Source organism: Leptonychotes weddellii, chromosome 15 (genome assembly GCF_054177405.1).
Source record: "Leptonychotes weddellii isolate Sample4059 chromosome 15, ASM5417740v2, whole genome shotgun sequence".
Taxonomy (NCBI): domain Eukaryota; kingdom Metazoa; phylum Chordata; class Mammalia; order Carnivora; family Phocidae; genus Leptonychotes; species Leptonychotes weddellii.
The window spans coordinates 22,662,434-22,679,602 of record NC_138383.1 but is presented as its reverse complement, the minus strand read 5'-3'; the positions used below and the strand labels follow the sequence as shown (position 1 = coordinate 22,679,602).

The window sequence follows — 17,169 nt, the reverse complement described above, 5'->3', positions numbered from 1 at the left end:
CCCCTCGCCGGCTGGAGGAAAGGGTGAGCTCACCCTCTGGCCCTGGCAGAAGAGAGCGGGTAGGAGAATAATTAAAATGCCAGAGGTTAGGAGGTGAAGTTACAATGGAAAGAATGAAGCCCAGCTTTGCCGCCACTCGCTGCCGGCTCTCCCACCCCGCTCCCTCTGCCAAGCCCACATTTGATTTTTATTTCGGGAGCCGCCAGCACAGCACTTGGGGGGAGCTGGGAAACCGCACTCCTGCGGGCCCTGCCACGTCTGGAGCTGGGGCCCGCGCAGGGGAGGGGCTCCTGGGGCCCCGAGGAAGAGCCTGGAGGACCCTCACCCCCAGGACCCACGAGGCACGGGGGAGGGCAGCAAGTGGGGCAGGAGTGGGACTGGGAGGCAAGGAGTGGAGACCCTGAAAGAGTGAAGGATATTCCTTCCTGTTTTCATTGGCCTTTGCCCCTTCACTTCACTCATTTGCAACTGAGGGAGAAAAAAATCCTCCAGCCTCTAGGCTGTCTGCCTCCTTGTTCCAACTTTTGCCCCTCACCCCAACTCTGGGGATGTCCAATCTGTTGACATGTAAGTAGATATGGAAGGGCTCTCCCCCCCATCTTGTTCCTCATGACTTGCTGTGTGATCCTGGGGAAGTTACTATCCCTCTCTGGACCTCAGTTTCATCTGTGAAATGGGAGGGTAGGTAAGATAAGCAGGTTGGTGTCCAGAGGCCCAGGCACTGTCTTCCGCAGGCCATCCTCTCCCGGGCCAATCTTATCTGCCCCCTCCAGGGACTGGGGAAGTGGGGAAGCTGCTGGCCCATCCTCTGAAGAGCACTGAGCCCCTTCTTCCTGTAGACGGGAGCCTCGGGGGCCAACTCACATTTTCCTGCTCTCGGCTTTCTCTACCACCCGTAATACACTCCAGATGGTTTCTCCATCCGAAAGCCGAAAGCCGAGGCAGCAGATTCCAGAGGGAAAGTGGTTGGGCTCCTCTCTGTCCCCTTTCCATCAGGCTGGAGAGGGGGCCTGGGTGAGGGACAGGGGTGGCTGGAAAAATGGAGTGGGGAGTGGGGGTGGCGCTAGCTCCACAAGAGGAGGGTGGGAGATCTCCCTGGGCTCCTCTCTGCCAGATAAGGCGCTGGGGTCAGTGGGAGAGACTGAGAGGCTGCGTGGAGGCTGGGGCGCAGCCCAGAGCACCTCGTGGCTTCCCGCAGGTTCTTTCCCCGATGGGGCAGCCCATCAAGAGCTGTTCAGGGGGCTCTGGGCCCCGGGGAGGAAGGCTTTCCAGGGTTTCCAGTGCTGGGGATAGAACACCATCCAATGAGCCAGACACAAATCCTGACTCTGCCACTTCGAGGCCCTGCAAACCTTGACTTCCTAGAGCCTCCGTTTCCTCCCCTATAAAATGGGGATGACTAATGCTGCTTGGTGTGGTCGTGAAGGTGACATGGCTCATGGACAGAAAGGCTTCCCAAGTCTCCAGGTGTCCAGACGTGCCCAAGGGCTGCCTGGGGGACCCTCTGAGCACACAGCTTGCCTCCGCCTTAGGAAAAAGCCCTGGACTATCCTGACCAGGCGCCCTCTTGCTGCAGCTGCCCAGTGGTTCCTTCTAGGACCCCAAGGGGACTTTAAGTCACCCTTTGGAGGCTGTTTTGGCGATAAGCCTGGGGAGAGGGTACTATGGGCCTGAGGCTGAACCCAAGCCAGGGCTGGCCTCTTCCCAGGCCCCACCCCCTCCACCTCAGCCTTGTAGGACTGAAGCCTGGGCCTGGAGAGCCACGTAGAACAAGGGGGCTGAGAAGGGGGGGGCAGTGTCTCCCAGCCAGGCCCCGCCTGCCCCTCAATGTCCCAGCCATGCTCTAGCCTTCTCCTCTCCGCCTCAGCTGTACCAAGGGGAGTGCTTCGATTTTTCCACCAGAAGAGCCAAGAGCAAATGGGAAACAAATCCAGCCTGGTCCCCCTGCCTGACCCGTGGGGGATGGAGGGAGGCAGGGAGAAAGCCCCCAGCCCCTTCCCTACCGCCACTCCTATCTCCCCACCCAGGACACTGGGCTGCTCCAGGATCCTGGGGCCAAAGGCCTAACTAAGGAGGGGAGGAGAGAGGTGGGGAGGGACCCTCACTTCCCCACACCCACCATGAGGCAGAAAGTTGGGCTCACACTCTCGCTGCCCCCCCTCCCCGCCCTGGAAAAGAATGAGAAAAGAGGCCACCTCTTCACTTCCCATTCTGAGGTTGTACATTGGGACAAGTATCAGAGGGGAAGGGACAGTTACTGCTCTCAGGTGCTCCCTGTCTAGACAAAGAGATGGGACTTCCAAGCGCCCTTTCCAATTAATAACCTCCCCCAGGCTCTTCTCCTCATTGAGCTCCCTCCTGCCCCCAAGCTCCCCTCCCTCCCTGACACCCCCCTCACTGAGTCGCTCTCCCCCCACTGCATCCTGTTCCCTCTCCCCCCTTCCCCCACCCTGGGCTACCCTTCTCTGCAGGGAGCTTACCTCAGCCACTCCAGGAAACAGCAGCCCCACAGAGACGCACAGAGATGCAGGCAGGGTCCCAGCCAAAGTCCTGGACACCTGGGAGGCCTGAGCCTTTCCTCTCCTCACCCTATGAGGTGGTCCCCTCTCCTGGCCAAAGCCCGCCTCCCTGGGGCTCAGGGCCCCGCACTCCTGCCCCCACTCTCCTCCCAGGTTCTCCGGGTGCTGCCCACATCTCCCACTGGACGGGCTTCCTTCCCATCTGCCCACAGACACAGGCTAGTGTCTCTCACCACCCTGCGCTCCTGAACCCTCACATCACCTTCCTGGCCCTCTCCTCCCTTGTCAGCACACTTCTTATAAGGGCTGTCTCAGTGGCTAGTGAGCTCACTCCTCAACCTGCTCCAATCTGGCTTACCTTTGGGAACCTGGAAGGGACTCTGTCTGCAGAAGGAAATGAAGTTCTCTGTGGAAGAAGATGACATCAACTGGAGCCCCTACAACCTGTCACACACAACGTCCACCTTTCGATAAAAGACTACCAGGCCGCTGTCTTCCTCCTCCTCCTTCTCCTTGCCCTCCTCTTTCTTTTCCTCTTCCCTTCGGTTCCCTTCCCTTCAAGAACAATTCCATCCAGAAGACTTTAGATAGGCCAAGCAAGGTAGATGTCCCTGGGCATGGGAGTGGGGATGGGGAATGCAGTGGTCCAACAATGGTTTTAGAGCTCAAGTGAAGTAAGGAGGGCTTCTCTGCTTGGGGGGACAGCCAGAGCAGGACCAGCAGTGAGGCAGGGGAGAGAGAGAGAAAGAGAGAGAGAGAGAAAAAGAAGAGAGTCAAAGCTCAATCATGCAAGCAGATAGCCTCACCCAGATGTCAGAGCTCAAGCAGAAAAAGGAAGGCATCCAAGGAGGAAGGCAACCTGGAGTGAGATGTTAAAGCCCAAACAAGATAAGGAAGATATCCACGTGGGGGCCAGCTCTGTGAGGGAGATTGGTTGGACCCTGAAGGGGCATTCGACCAAGGTAGTGGCCAAGCACCGAGAAGGGGAGTCCACAGGGGATGAGAAGGGCATCCCTGAAAAGGGGGGGGCAGGGCATCCAAAGGGTGTGGGATGTCAGAGCCTGTTGAGGTGAAGAGCACGTCCATGTGGGGGAGAGGGTGGTGGTGGTGGCCTGGGGCAGAGTGTTGGAGCCCAGGAGGGCTCAGGAGGGGTCCGCATAAGGAGCAGGAGCAATGGGCCATTGGTTACCCATAGTGGGACCAATCCAATAAGGAAATCTATTGAGGGAATGAGCCATGTTTCTCAACGTTGGCAAAGGATGTTAGAAATATAGGAAGGGAGAAAACTAGAATGAACCCTACGATGTAATGTAGAATGATGTAAGTGTGTATATAGGTGTTTATGTTGTGTGTATGTGTCAAAGCATGTATATTTATGTATATACATGCATATATTTCCTAGCTTCTTCACCCACTGAGAGGGCTTGGGAGCAGTGACATCTTAATAATAATGAGCATAGCTAGCACCTGAGTCTTAATTTCTTTCCTTTTTTTTAACTGAAGTATCGTTGACACACAAAGTTAACATTAGTTTCAGGTGTACAACACAGTGATTCAACAACCCTATACATTATGCTATGCTCGAGTCTTGATTTCTAAATACCACTGTCCACCAGAAGAAACCAGGACTCCTTTCAGGAAATGGCTGATTACAGGGCTGGGGCAAGGAAAGTACAAGACAGCCTGAATCATCTTGTGCCAGAAAACAAAGAAGTACTCAGAAATGATTAAATAGAGTTACCATATGACCCAGCAATTCCATTTCTAAGCATATCCAAGAGAAATAAAACCACATGTCCACACAAAGACTTGTGCAGGAATGTTTACAGCAACACTGTTCGTAACAGTCAAAAGGTGGAAACAGCTCAGATGCCCATCAACTGATGAAAACAAACAAAACATGGTATATCCATACAATGGAGTATTATTCAGCCATAAAGAAGAATAGAATAATTACACATGCTACACCTTGGGTGAGCCTTGAAAACATTATGCTAAGTGAAAAAAAGCCAGTCACAAAACACCACATATTATGATTCCATTCACAGGAAAGTCCAGAATAGGGAGCTGTATAGAGACAGAAAGTAGATTAGTGGTTGCCTAGGGCTGAAGTGGGGACAGGAGGATACGAGGAAGATGGCTAAAGATTACAAGGTTTACTTTTGAGACAATGAAACTGTTCTAAAATTGACGGTGGTGATGGCGGCACACATCTGTGAATGTACTAAAAACCACTGAATTGTACACTTTAAATGGGTGAATTGTATGGTATGTGAATTATACTCAATAAAGCTCTTCTCAAAATAAGTACTCAAAGAATGATGGAGACATGTCAAAAGAGTATAGAAGCCAGCTGGAAAGGACTTTCATTGGCTGGATGTGGTTCTTTTGAGCACCAAAATAATTAACGATATGAATAGATTCTTACTTATTGAATAAAATGGGAATCCATGACTCCATACTGGCATAAATAAATGAATACATGGGACGTCTGTTGAGGAATGAGATATTTACACATTCTCAAAGTACTTTCCTACAAAATATTTATCAACTGTAAAGGGAAAAGGGTAACTTTACAGTGGGGAAAGCTGGCAGACACCAACTTAATCAAGTATTCAAGTGAACATCACAGTAATGGGACAAATGACAATCATGCACTACCCAATAGGGTGCAATGGGAGAGAGACGTAGCATCATTTCTGCGACATTCCTACATGAAATGCTCAAGCTGAATTTAATCATGAGGAAACATTGGACAAGTCCAAGTTAAGAGACGGTCTATGAAACAATGGGGACCTATAATCTACAAGAGTGTCGTCAAAGTTAAGGAGGGACTGAAACACCATTCCAAATTGAAGGAAACTAGAAATATCTAAGAACCACGTGTAACATGTGATTCTGTCCCGGATCCTTTTGCTACAAGGACATTATTGGGATCACTGGTGAAACGTGAATGGGAGGTGTGGGTTGGATGGTAGTAATGTTCCAGTGTAAATTTCCTGACTTTGATGATGGCATTGTGGTTATCCAGGAGAATGTCCTTCTTCATAGGAATCACACACTGAAGTGTTTGGGAGATGGTGGCAACTTACTCCCAGATGAGTCAGGGAAATAGTTTTTTGTACTATATTAAGGACCATTCTATAAGTTTGAGATTGCTTCAAATTAAATAAAATTAATTATCATGTATGTGAAGAAACTGGACTAATGCCTGAAATCTAAGAGAAAAACAGATCATAGAAAATACAACCTCACAGGAGATCCAGATGTTGGAGTTATCAGTCACAGTTTGTTGTTGTTGTTGTTGTTTTTCAATTCTGAGCTCAGATCAAATGTAGAAGCCTTCACAGTTATAAAGGTCGGTAGTAAATCCTTTTCATCATTGCTCAGAACTGATTAGCCTCTTATATACACACATTCCACCCCCAATTCTCATTCAACCATCAGCAAGTCCTCAGTTTTCCACTGTCATCTTTACAAACACACACACCCCCACAGACATAAGCCTTATTGTTTTAAATTACTTTATATATTTGCTTCTCAGAACTCCAGAGATCATGTATTAGGTAGACTGGAAGGTCTTCTTCTTTTTTTTTTTTTAAGATTTTATTTATTTATTTGAGAGAGAGAGCACATGAGACGGGGGGAGGGTCAGAGGGAGAAGCAGACTCCCTGCTGAGCAGGGAGCCTGATGCGGGACTCGATCCCGGGACTCCAGGATTATGACCTGAGCCGAAGGCAGTCGCTTAACCAACTGAGCCACCCAGGCGCCCTGGAAGGTCTTCTGATGCTCAAATTTGGCTATTTTCATACGACACATTTTTAAAATAAGATTATACTATGTAACAAAATGGATAAAAAGCTGTAGGGTTTCATAAAAGAAATGGGATTAATGAACAATAAAGAATCAAATGGAATTCTAGAATGGAAAAGATACAATAACTAAAATTAAGAATTTATTACACAGATCTAAAGGCATTGTAGATGGAGCAAAAGAGAGAATTGGTGAGCTGGAAGAGAGTTCAGTAGGAAATACCTAGATTGAAGCACAGACAGAAAATAAAAAAGACGGAGAACACAGAAAATAACACTAATGTTACATGCAACACAATAAAAGTTCTAACATATGTTTCTGGAGTACCCAAAAAGGAGAAGAGAGAGATAATGGGGTAGAAATAATATTACTGGCCAAAATATACTAGCCAAAAATACTCTATACTTGACATAAGAATCAAACTAAATAAGGTAATTACAAAGAAACCATACTCAGGCACATTTGTAGCTAACTTGCTAAAAATTAAAAACAGAGATAAATTTTAAGAGGCACATTACTTCAAGGAAGCAACCCTAAGACTGACAAATTGAAGAGATGAAACATACACAATCTAAATGTGTTTTGAATATAGTTTGAACAGATGGGATTAACAGCATATTAGACATTGCAGAAGAAGAGATTGGTAGACTTGGAGCCATATGATGACATATCAGTGGAATGTTTCTGAAAGGAAGCACAGAGAGAAAAAAAAGAAGCACACGGAAAACATAAGAGAACCAGTGACCTATGAGAGGCTATCAAGTGCTCTAACATACTTATAGTGGAAGTGCTGAAAGAGAGGGGAAAATGGAAAAATAGTGACCCCAAATTTTCCAAATCTGACAAAAACTAGAAACAAAGATCCAAGAATCTCAGCACTCACCACAAAATGATAGTGAGGTCCATTATAATCAAGTAGCTGAAAGTCTGTGATAATGAGAAAATCTTAAAAGAAACAAGAGCGGAAAAAGACATTACATACAGAGATAAAATTATCACAGCCTTATTGTCAGAGACTACACAAGCCAGAAGACAATAGACTATAATTTTTTAAGTTGTGAGTAAAAAAGGTAGTATCAACCTAAATCTCTAAGCTTAGTGAAAATATCTTAAAAAGGAAGGTGAAATAAAAACTTTTCCACACACACACAAAAGTGAAGGAATTTATCATTAGTCTGCCTGCACTATAACAAAGTTTTATAGGCAGAAGGAACAGGATGCCAGATGGAAATTTGGATCTACACAAAGGAATAAATAGAATCTGAAATGGAAAATATGTGGTTAAATATAAAATATATTTTTCACACTTAAAAATTTGTTTAATAGACAACTGACTTTAAAAAAAGAGTAAAATGTATTATAGCATTTATAACGTGTAGAAATGAAATGTATAACAACAATGACACAAAGTATTAGAGGGGAAAATGGGACTATACTATTTTAAGTTTCTAACTTTTACACGACGTGATATAATGTTATTTGAAGGAAAACTGTTACAAGTTAAAGATCCATATTATAAACCTTAGATCAAGTGTTGGCAAAATTTTCCTGTAAAGGGCCAAATAGTGAATATCTTAGACATCAGAGGCTATACAATCTCTGTTACAACTAATCAACTCTATTGTTGTCATAGAAAAGCAGCCATAGACAATATGTAAATGAGTGAGCAGAGTTGCGTTCCAATAAAACTTTATTTGTGGACTCTGAAATCTGAATTTCAAACAATTTTCATATATCATAAAATATTATTCTTCTTTTGAATTTTTCAACCTTTGAAAAATGTAAAAAAACTATTCTTAACAAATTGCCCAGGCAGAAGAACCCCAGATAATTTATGTAGATACTCTGTTCTCAAGGTGATCATAACTCTCCACTCCTTACATGTGGGCTGGGCATGGTGACTTCCCTCCAAACAGTACAATATGGAAAGGGATAAAAGGGTAATGTTAGAGAATCCTGACAAACACTACCTCAGCCAGATGATCAAGATGCATCTAAACAGTGGTAAGTCATGTTGATAGTATGTACTATTGATGTGATGTAATTAAATGACACTTCAGGGGCGCCTGGGTGGCTCAGTTGGTTAAGCGACTGCCTTCGGCTCAGGTCATGATCCTGGAGTCCTAGGATCGAGTCCCACATCAGGCTGCCTGCTTAGCAGGGAGCCTGCTTCTCCCTCTGACCCTCCCTCCTCTTGTGCTCTCTCTCTCATTCTCTCTCTCTCAAATAAATAAATAAAATCTCTAAAAATAAATAAATAAAATGACACTTCACCTGTGTGGTCTTCCTTAAAAAAACCACAACCCTAGTCAAAGCATGAGAAAAACATCAGACAAATCCAAATAAAAGAATATTATACAGGGGCACCTGGGTGGCTCAGTCGTTGAGCGTCTGCCTTTGGCTCGGGTCATGATCCCGGGGTCCTGGGATGGAACCCCGCATCGGTCTCCCTGCTCCAAGCAGGTAGCCTGCTTCTCCCTCTCCCACTCCCCCTGCTTGTGTTCCCTCTCTTGCTGTGTCTCTCTTTGTCAAATAAATAAATAAAAATCTAAAAAAAAAAAAGAGTATTATACAAAATATCTGACCAGTACTCTTCAATATTGTCCAACTTATAAAAAAATGAATGAATGAAAAAGAAAAGAGAGAAAGAATGAAGGGAAAAAAAAAAACGAAAGTCTGAGAAACTGTTACCGCCCAGAGGAGCCTGAGAAAACATGATGATTAAATGTAGCGTGGCATCCTGGATTGGATTCTGGACTGACAGAAGGACATTAGATAAAAACTAAGGAAATCTCCCAAGTAATCACTGATGGATGAGTGGGTAACAAAATGTAGAATATAGATACAATGGGATATTAATCAAGCTTAAAAAGGAAGGAAATTCAGACACAGTTACAACATGGATGAACCTGGAGGACATTAGGCTAAGTGAAATAAACTGGTCATGAAAAGATAGATACTATGTGGTTCCACTTATATAAGGTATCTAGAGTAGTCAAATTCATAAACATAGAAAGCAAAATGGTGATTGCTAGGGGATGGAAGAGGGATAAATGGGGAGATGTTGTTTAATGGGTATAGAGTTTCAGTTTTGCAAGATGAAAAGACTTCTGGAGATTTGTTGCACAATGATGTGAATATACTTAGCACTACTGAACACTTAAAAATGGCTAACATGGTAAATTTTCTTTTGTGTATTTTATTACAATTTTTTTTAGGTTTTATTATTTATTTATTTATTTTAGAGAGAGAAAGAGAGAGTGTACAAGCAGGGGGAGGAGCAGAGGGAGATGGAGAGAGAGAATCCCAAGTAGACTCTGCACTGAGTGTGGAGCCCGATGTGGGGCTCAATCCCACAACTCAGAGATCATGACCTGAGCAAAATCAAGAGTCAGACACTTAACCAACGGAGTCACCCAGGCGCCCCTTATTTTATCACAGTTTTTAAAAACTAAGAAAATCTGGGGCGCCTGGGTGGCTCAGTTGGTTAAGCGACTGCCTTCGGCTCAGGTCATGATCCCGGAGTCCCGGGATCGAGTCCCACATCAGGCTCCCTGCTCGGCGGGGAGTCTGCTTCTCCCTCTAACCCTACCCCCTCTTGCGCTCTCTCTCTCACTCTCTCTCTCTCTCAAAGAAATAAATAAAATCTTTAAAAAAAAAATAAATAAATAAATAAATAAAAACTAAGAAAATCTGAATAAAGCATGGACCTTAGTTAATAATAATGTATCAGTACTGGTTCATTAATTGTAACAAATGGACCATACTATAACATAAGATGCTAATAATAGAGGAGACTGAACACAGGATATATGGAAACTCCATACTTTCTTCACAATTTTCTATACATCTACAACTGTTCTAAAAAATAAAGTTTGTTATTAAAAAGAATTATTTCATGGGCCATAAAAAACAGTCCATGGGCCATATGCTCCCTTTGCCCTGAAACAACCACTAAAAATATTTAAAATATAGATACTTGTAAAGGCATTTGTAAAGATCAAAAGAATATTTTTAAATAATCAATTAATTTTTAAAAAGGCAAGAAAAGAAGAGAAAAGAAATAAAGAATACATGGGACTCAAAACAAATAACAATGGATGGAACTGGAGGGGATTATGCTAAGTGAAATAAGTCGGTCAGAGAAAGACAATTATCATATGATCTCACTCCTATGTGGAATTTAAGAAACAAAACAGGGGATCATAAGGGAAGGGAGGGAAAAATAAAATAGGATGAACTCAGAGAGGGAGACAAACCATAAGAGACTCTTAACTATAGGAAACAAATGGAGGGTTACTGGAGGGGAGGTGGATGGGGAGATGGGCTAACTGGGTGATGGGCATTAAGGGGGTCATGTGATGTAATGAGCACTGGGTGTTATATGCAACTGATGAATCACTGAACTCTACCTCTGAAACTAATAATGCACTATATATTAATTAATTGAATTTAAATAAAATTTTTAAAAAAGAAAAAATATAACAAGATGGTAGATTTAGACCCAACCATACTGATCATTACATCACAGTAAATGATCTAAATACTCCAAGACAGATTATCAGATTGGATCTTTAAAAATCAAGCCCCAACTATATGCTATCTTTAAGACGTAAGACTGACATCTAATATTTCCGTAGAAATGATGGAAATGAGAAAACAATGAAATGACATATTTGAAGCACTGCAAAATAACTGGCAAACAAGTGAAAATATCTTTAAAAGATAAAGATGATTCCCATCTGGCATGTGAGAAGCTTGGAAGTCATAATCCCATCCTAAAAACAACTAAAAAGCTGAACAAACTGAAAAAATCAACAGTTCTTCTCAGATCCATGACAGGGTAAACTCCTGTTCCAATACTTGATAGACAGATAGGCTGATACTGAGAATCACAACCTACCTGAGCAGAAATCTATGCAGGGACCAGTGCCAAGGTAGGAAAACCTGAGCTATAACCGATGAATTTCAGAAGGCTCAGTGTGGAAATCCTCAAAGTTAAAAATTTCAGAGGGACCCAGGTATAGAGGAACCTGACACTTCTGTGAATTTTACTTCCAAGAGCTCCAAAAGGGTTCATTCAGAGAAAAATCCCCTCATGCTTCCAGGAAGGAGAAGAAGAAAGAAACCATTGTGAAATATCTTGTGTACATTAAAAGGATAATAAGGGAATATGATGAAAAACTCTATGCCCACAAATCTGACAACCTAGATGAAATGGACCAATTTCTTGAAAGACACAATCTGCCAAAACTCACACAAGGAAAAATAGACAATTTGAATGGGCGTATATCTGTTAAAGAAATTGAACTGATAATTCATAACCTTCCCAAACAGAAAGCACCAGGCCCAGATGGGCTTTCTGGTGAAATCTACCAAGAATTTAAGGAAGAAATTATACCCATTCTCTACAATCTCTTCCAGAAGATAGAAGCAGATGGATTATTTTTTATCTCATTCCATGAGGCCAGCTAAATTATCCTAATAGCAAAACCAGACAAAGACAGTACAAGTAAAGAAATCTAGGGACCAACATCTCTCATGTACACAGATGCAAAAATTCTCAACAAAATAAATCCAATAATACATCAAATCAAATCAAATCAAAATCAAATTCAATAATATATATAAAGAATTATATACCACAACCAAGTGGGATTTATCCCAAGTATGCAAGGCTGGTTGAACATTTGAAAATCAATTAATGTAATCCATAATATCAATGAGCTAAAGAATAAAAATCACATAATCAATAGATGCAGAAAAAACATTTGACAAAATCCAACCCATTCGTGATAAATACTCTCAGCAAACTAGAAATAGAGGGAAACTTCTCCCCTTAGCAATTATAGAAAAGTTAAAGGAAAAAAAAGAACTTAAACCAGTATGAGTGATATATATATATATACACACAGTTGTATCAGTGATACATATAAATTCATATAGGTAGATATCATATATATATCAATGTGGCCAATAACTTCAGGTTCATGTGCATGGAAAAATTACCAAAATTGATCTTATACTAGGTCACAAAGAAAGTCTTGGAAAATGTCAAAGAATGGAAATCACACAGAGTATGATCTCAGACAACCATGGAATTGGGCTAGAACTCAGTAACAAAAGGATAACTTGAAAATCTCCAAATGTTTCAACATTAAGCAATACACTTCTAAATAACCTGTTACTCAAAGAAGAAATTATGCTTGATATCAGAAAATATTTTAAATAAATTATAATGAAGTATATTAAAACTTTGGGATGTAACTAAAACAGTTCTTAGAGGGAAATTTATGGACATACATACATACATTAGAAAAGAAGAAAGTCTGAAAAGTCATTTAAAATAACAAAATAGGGGCGCCTGGGTGGCTCAGTTGGTTAAGCGACTGCCTTCGGCTCAGGTCATGATCCTGGAGTCCCGGGATCGAGTCCTGCATCGGGCTCCCTGCTCAGCAGGGAGTCTGCTTCTCCCTCTGACCCTCCTCCCTCTCATGCTCTCTGTCTCTCATTCTCTCTCTCTCTCAAAATAAATAAATAAATAAATAAATAAATAAATAAAAAATAAAAAATAAAATAACAAAATAGACGCCGGGCCTACCAGGGGAACATGAGGGACGCCACGAATTCCGTTTGGAGGCATCTTTGAGCTCGCCAAGTAGACACCATGAGCAAAGCTCACCCTCCTGAGTTGAAAAAATTTATGGACAAGAAATTATCATTGAAATTAAATGGTGGCAGACATGTCCAAGGAATGTTGTGGGGGTTCGATCCGTTTGTGAATCTTGTGATAGATGAATGTGTGGAGATGGCAACTAGTGGGCAACAGAACAATATGGGAATGGTGGTAACATTAGAGGAAACAGTATCATCATGTTAGAAGCCTTGGAGCGAGTATAAACAATGGGTGTGTTCATCAGAAGAAATCAACTGCTTCTACATGTCCCTTCCATAGTACCTGTTTTACTATAATATAAAAATCAGGCCATGTGCATTTTCATATTGAACTTTTTTGTTAAATAAACTTTTATAATAGTCAAAAAATAAATAAATAAAATAAAATAACAAAATAAACCCCCTAACAAAACAAACCTAATAAAACAGAAGGGAGAAATAATAAAGACCAAGAATGATCATGAAAGAAATAAAGGGCACCAATTACCAACATTAAGAGTAAGAGGTCATCACTATAAATCTTACAGACAATTAAAATATTATGAGGATAGGGGCGACTGGGTGGCTCAGTTGGTTAAGCGACTGCCTTCGGCTCAGGTCATGATCCTGGAGTCACGGGATCGAGTCCCGCATCGGGCTCCCTGCTCAGCGGGGAGTCTGCTTCTCCCTCTGATCCTCTTCCCTCTCATGCTCTCTGTCTCTCATTCTCTCTCTCAAATAAATAAATAAAATCTTAAAAAATATATTATGAGGATATTTTAATCACTCTATGCCAATAAGCTTGAAAATTTTGATGAAATGGGTAAATTCATTGAAAAACATGACTTACCAATCTTACAGAAGACAACATAAAGAATAGTCCTGTATCTATTAGAAATATTGGTCAGTAATTAAACATTTTCCTACAATGAAAATTGTAAGTCTAGATGGCTTCACTGGTGAATTTTTCCAAACATTAAAGAAATTACACCAGTTTTACACAAACTCTTACAGGGGAGAGAAGAGAGAGGGAGAGAGAGAGAGAGAGAACTTCCTAACTTTTTGGATGAGGGTGACATAATATTGATATTAAAACCCAACTAGGACATTACCAAAAGAATAACTACAGAATAATATCTGTTAAAACATGGATATAAATTCTAAACAAAATAATAGCAATCATATCCAGTGTTATGTAAAGATGATAATACATCATGACAAATTTGAGTTCATTACAGGAATGTGAGGTTGCCTCTACATTTGATAGCCAATTATGTAATTTACTACATTAAAAGTATAAAGGAATAAAGTCATATTTCAATAGATATAAAAAAACATTCAATAAAAATTCAACATTTATTCATGATAAAAATTTCTTAGCAAACTAGGAATAAAAGGGAATTTTCTTAATCTGATCATATCAAACAAAAAAAGCTATAACAAATATCACACTTAATGGTAAGGTATTAGAAGCTATCTTTTTGAGACTGGAACAAATGAGGATGTCCACCACCACCACTTCTACTTAATTTTATGGGAAGTCCTAGCCATTGCAACAAGGCAAGAAAAAGAAATAAGATGTAAGATTTGAAAAGGAAAAAAAAGAAACCTGTAGTCATTTGTTGATGGCATGATTATGTATGCTGAGAATCTTAAAAAATCTATAGGTATGCTAGAAGAAAGAATAAATTTAGCAAGGTTATTGGAAGCAAGAGCAATACACAAAAACCAGTTGTATTTTTATAAGTTGACAATAAGCAATTAGAAAATGAAAAAAGATTTCATTGACAATAGCATTCTTTAGATTAAAAAAACCCTAAATATTTAGGAATAAAATCTGACAAAATATGTTTATAATTCTACAGAGTATTATGGAGAGAAAAAGAGACTATTTATTTATTTATTTATTTATTATTTTACGTAGGCTCCACACCCAGTGTGGAGCCCAACATGGGGCTTGAACTCACAACCCTGAGATTGAGACCTGAGCTGAGATCAAGAGTTGGATGCTTAATCAACTGAGCCACCCAGGCACCCCAGAAAAGAGACTTTTTTAAAAAAAGAAATAGGGATATACTATGTTCATAAATTGGTAGTGTCAATATTGTAAAGTGGTCAGTTCTTCTCCCAACTGTCCAACAGATTCAATTCAACCTTAATAAAACCTAATACACTGCTGGTAACAATTAAAAATGGTGAGACCTCTTTGGAAAACGGTTGGTTAGAAACAGTTGGTCAGTTTCTACGAAGGATAAATATAATGTTACTATGTGATCCAGCAATTCCAATCCTAGGTATATGCCCAAGAGAAATTAAAACATGTCCACACAGAGACGCCTGGGTAGCTCAGATGGTCAAGCATCTGCCTTCAGCTCAGGTCATGATCCCAGGGTCCTGAGATCGAGTCCCACATCAGGCTCCTTGCTCAGCGGGGATCCTGCTTCTCCCTCTGCTTGCTCTGCCTGCCACTCTCCCTGCTTGTGCTCTCTCTTTCTCTGACAAATAAATAAATAAATAAAATCTTAAAAATAAAACTATGTCTACACAAAAACTTGCACATGAATGTTCATAGTGGCATTATTCATAAAAGTTCAAATATGGAAACAGCCCAAATGACCATCAACTAATGAATAGATAAATAAAATGTGGTACATCTGTACAATGAAATATTATTTGGCCATTAAAAAAGAATGAAATACTGACACGTGTTACAAAATGGATGAACTTTGTAAACATTACACTAAGTGAAAGAAGCAAGTTATGAAAGACCACATATTTTATGATCCCATTTATGTGAAATGGCCATAATAGGCAAGTCTATAAAGACAGAAAATAGAATTAATGATTGCCTAGGGTTGGAGTGGGGAGGAGTGACTGCTAATGGGCTTGGGGTTTTTCTTGAAGGGTGATGAAATTGTTCTAAAATTTATATGTATCTGACAAAGATCTTGTATCTAGAATATATTAAAATTATCCTATAAAATGAGAGAAAAAGATAGACAATTTGATTGTTTTAAATGGAAAAAGACAACATACTTTTCATAAAAGAAGGTATACAAATAGCTAATATATACATGTAAAGGCATTCAACAGAGTTATCAGAGAAAGGCAAATTAATACCACAATGAAATACCACTACACATTCACCAGAATGACTAAAATTTAAAAGACTGATAATACTAAGTGTTGACAAAGATGTGGTCACTGAATTCTCACATTGCTGGGAGAAGTGTAAATTTGTCCAATCACTTTACAAAAACCCTGGCAATAACTACTAAAGTTGAGCATATGCATTCATTATAATTCAACAGTTCCACTCTTAAGTACATATCCAATAGAAGTGCACACATACATGCAGCAAAAGGGCATTGCAGGTTTGATTTTAGCCACATTACTCCTAATGGTAAAAAACTAGAAAGAATCCAAGTAGCCATCGGTAATGGAATGGGTAGATAAATAGTGGTATATTCATTCGATGGAATATTATACAGCCACGCCAAAGAACAATCTACTGCTACACGAAAAAACATGGACAAATCTCACAAACATAACACTGAGTCACTGAAGTCAGTCACAAACAAAAGAATATACTATGTGTTTCCATTTACATAATGTTTAAAAATAAACAAAGTTATTCCATAGTGCTAGAAGTTAGTTATCTTGGGGAGGGCAATAATTGGATGGTGTATGAGGGAGACTTATAAGGTGCTGGTAAAATTCCACTTTGTAAAAGCTCATGAAGTATGCTCTTAAGATTTGTGCACTTTAGCCATCAAAAGGAATGAGATCTTGCCATTTGCAACGACGTGGATGGAACTGGAGGGTATTATGTTGAGTGAAATAAGTCAAACAGAGAAAGACATGTATCATATGATCTCACTGATATGAGGAATTCTTAATCGCAGGAAACAAACTGAGTGTTGTTGGAGTGGGGGGTGGGGTGGGAGGGATGGGGTGACTGGGTGATAGACACTGGGGAGGGTCTGCAGACCACTTGTAGACTTTTAGGGGACCCCCCCACCCTGCCAATGGTCCATGGACCACACTTTAGGAAAATTTCTCTAGCCAGCAAGCCTACTGTCTGAGTCATGGGATGGAGGGTGGGGGTGTCCTGGCCACTGGTCTCTGGCCACCTCCTGCTGGAAGTGAGTGTCCTTGGCTGAGTGACATGTTTCGTGGGAG

General features: G+C 41.1%; 2 non-coding genes and 1 pseudogene across 2 annotated transcripts; 1 reads left to right on the top strand and 2 right to left on the bottom strand.

Moving 5' to 3' along the window:
• Positions 1-5,837: 5,837 nt before the first annotated feature.
• On the bottom strand, positions 5,838-5,907 carry LOC115943436 (small nucleolar RNA U2-30). The gene has a single exon (XR_004078015.1). It is a non-coding gene; the product is annotated as a small nucleolar RNA U2-30 (small nucleolar RNA).
• A 150-nt stretch (positions 5,908-6,057) lies between these two features.
• LOC115943437 (small nucleolar RNA U2-19) lies at positions 6,058-6,125 on the bottom strand. Its single transcript, XR_004078017.2, has one exon. It is a non-coding gene; the product is annotated as a small nucleolar RNA U2-19 (small nucleolar RNA).
• Positions 6,126-12,915: 6,790 nt separating this feature from the next.
• On the top strand, positions 12,916-13,233 carry LOC145717234 (small nuclear ribonucleoprotein G pseudogene; annotated as a pseudogene).
• Positions 13,234-17,169: the final 3,936 nt, after the last annotated feature.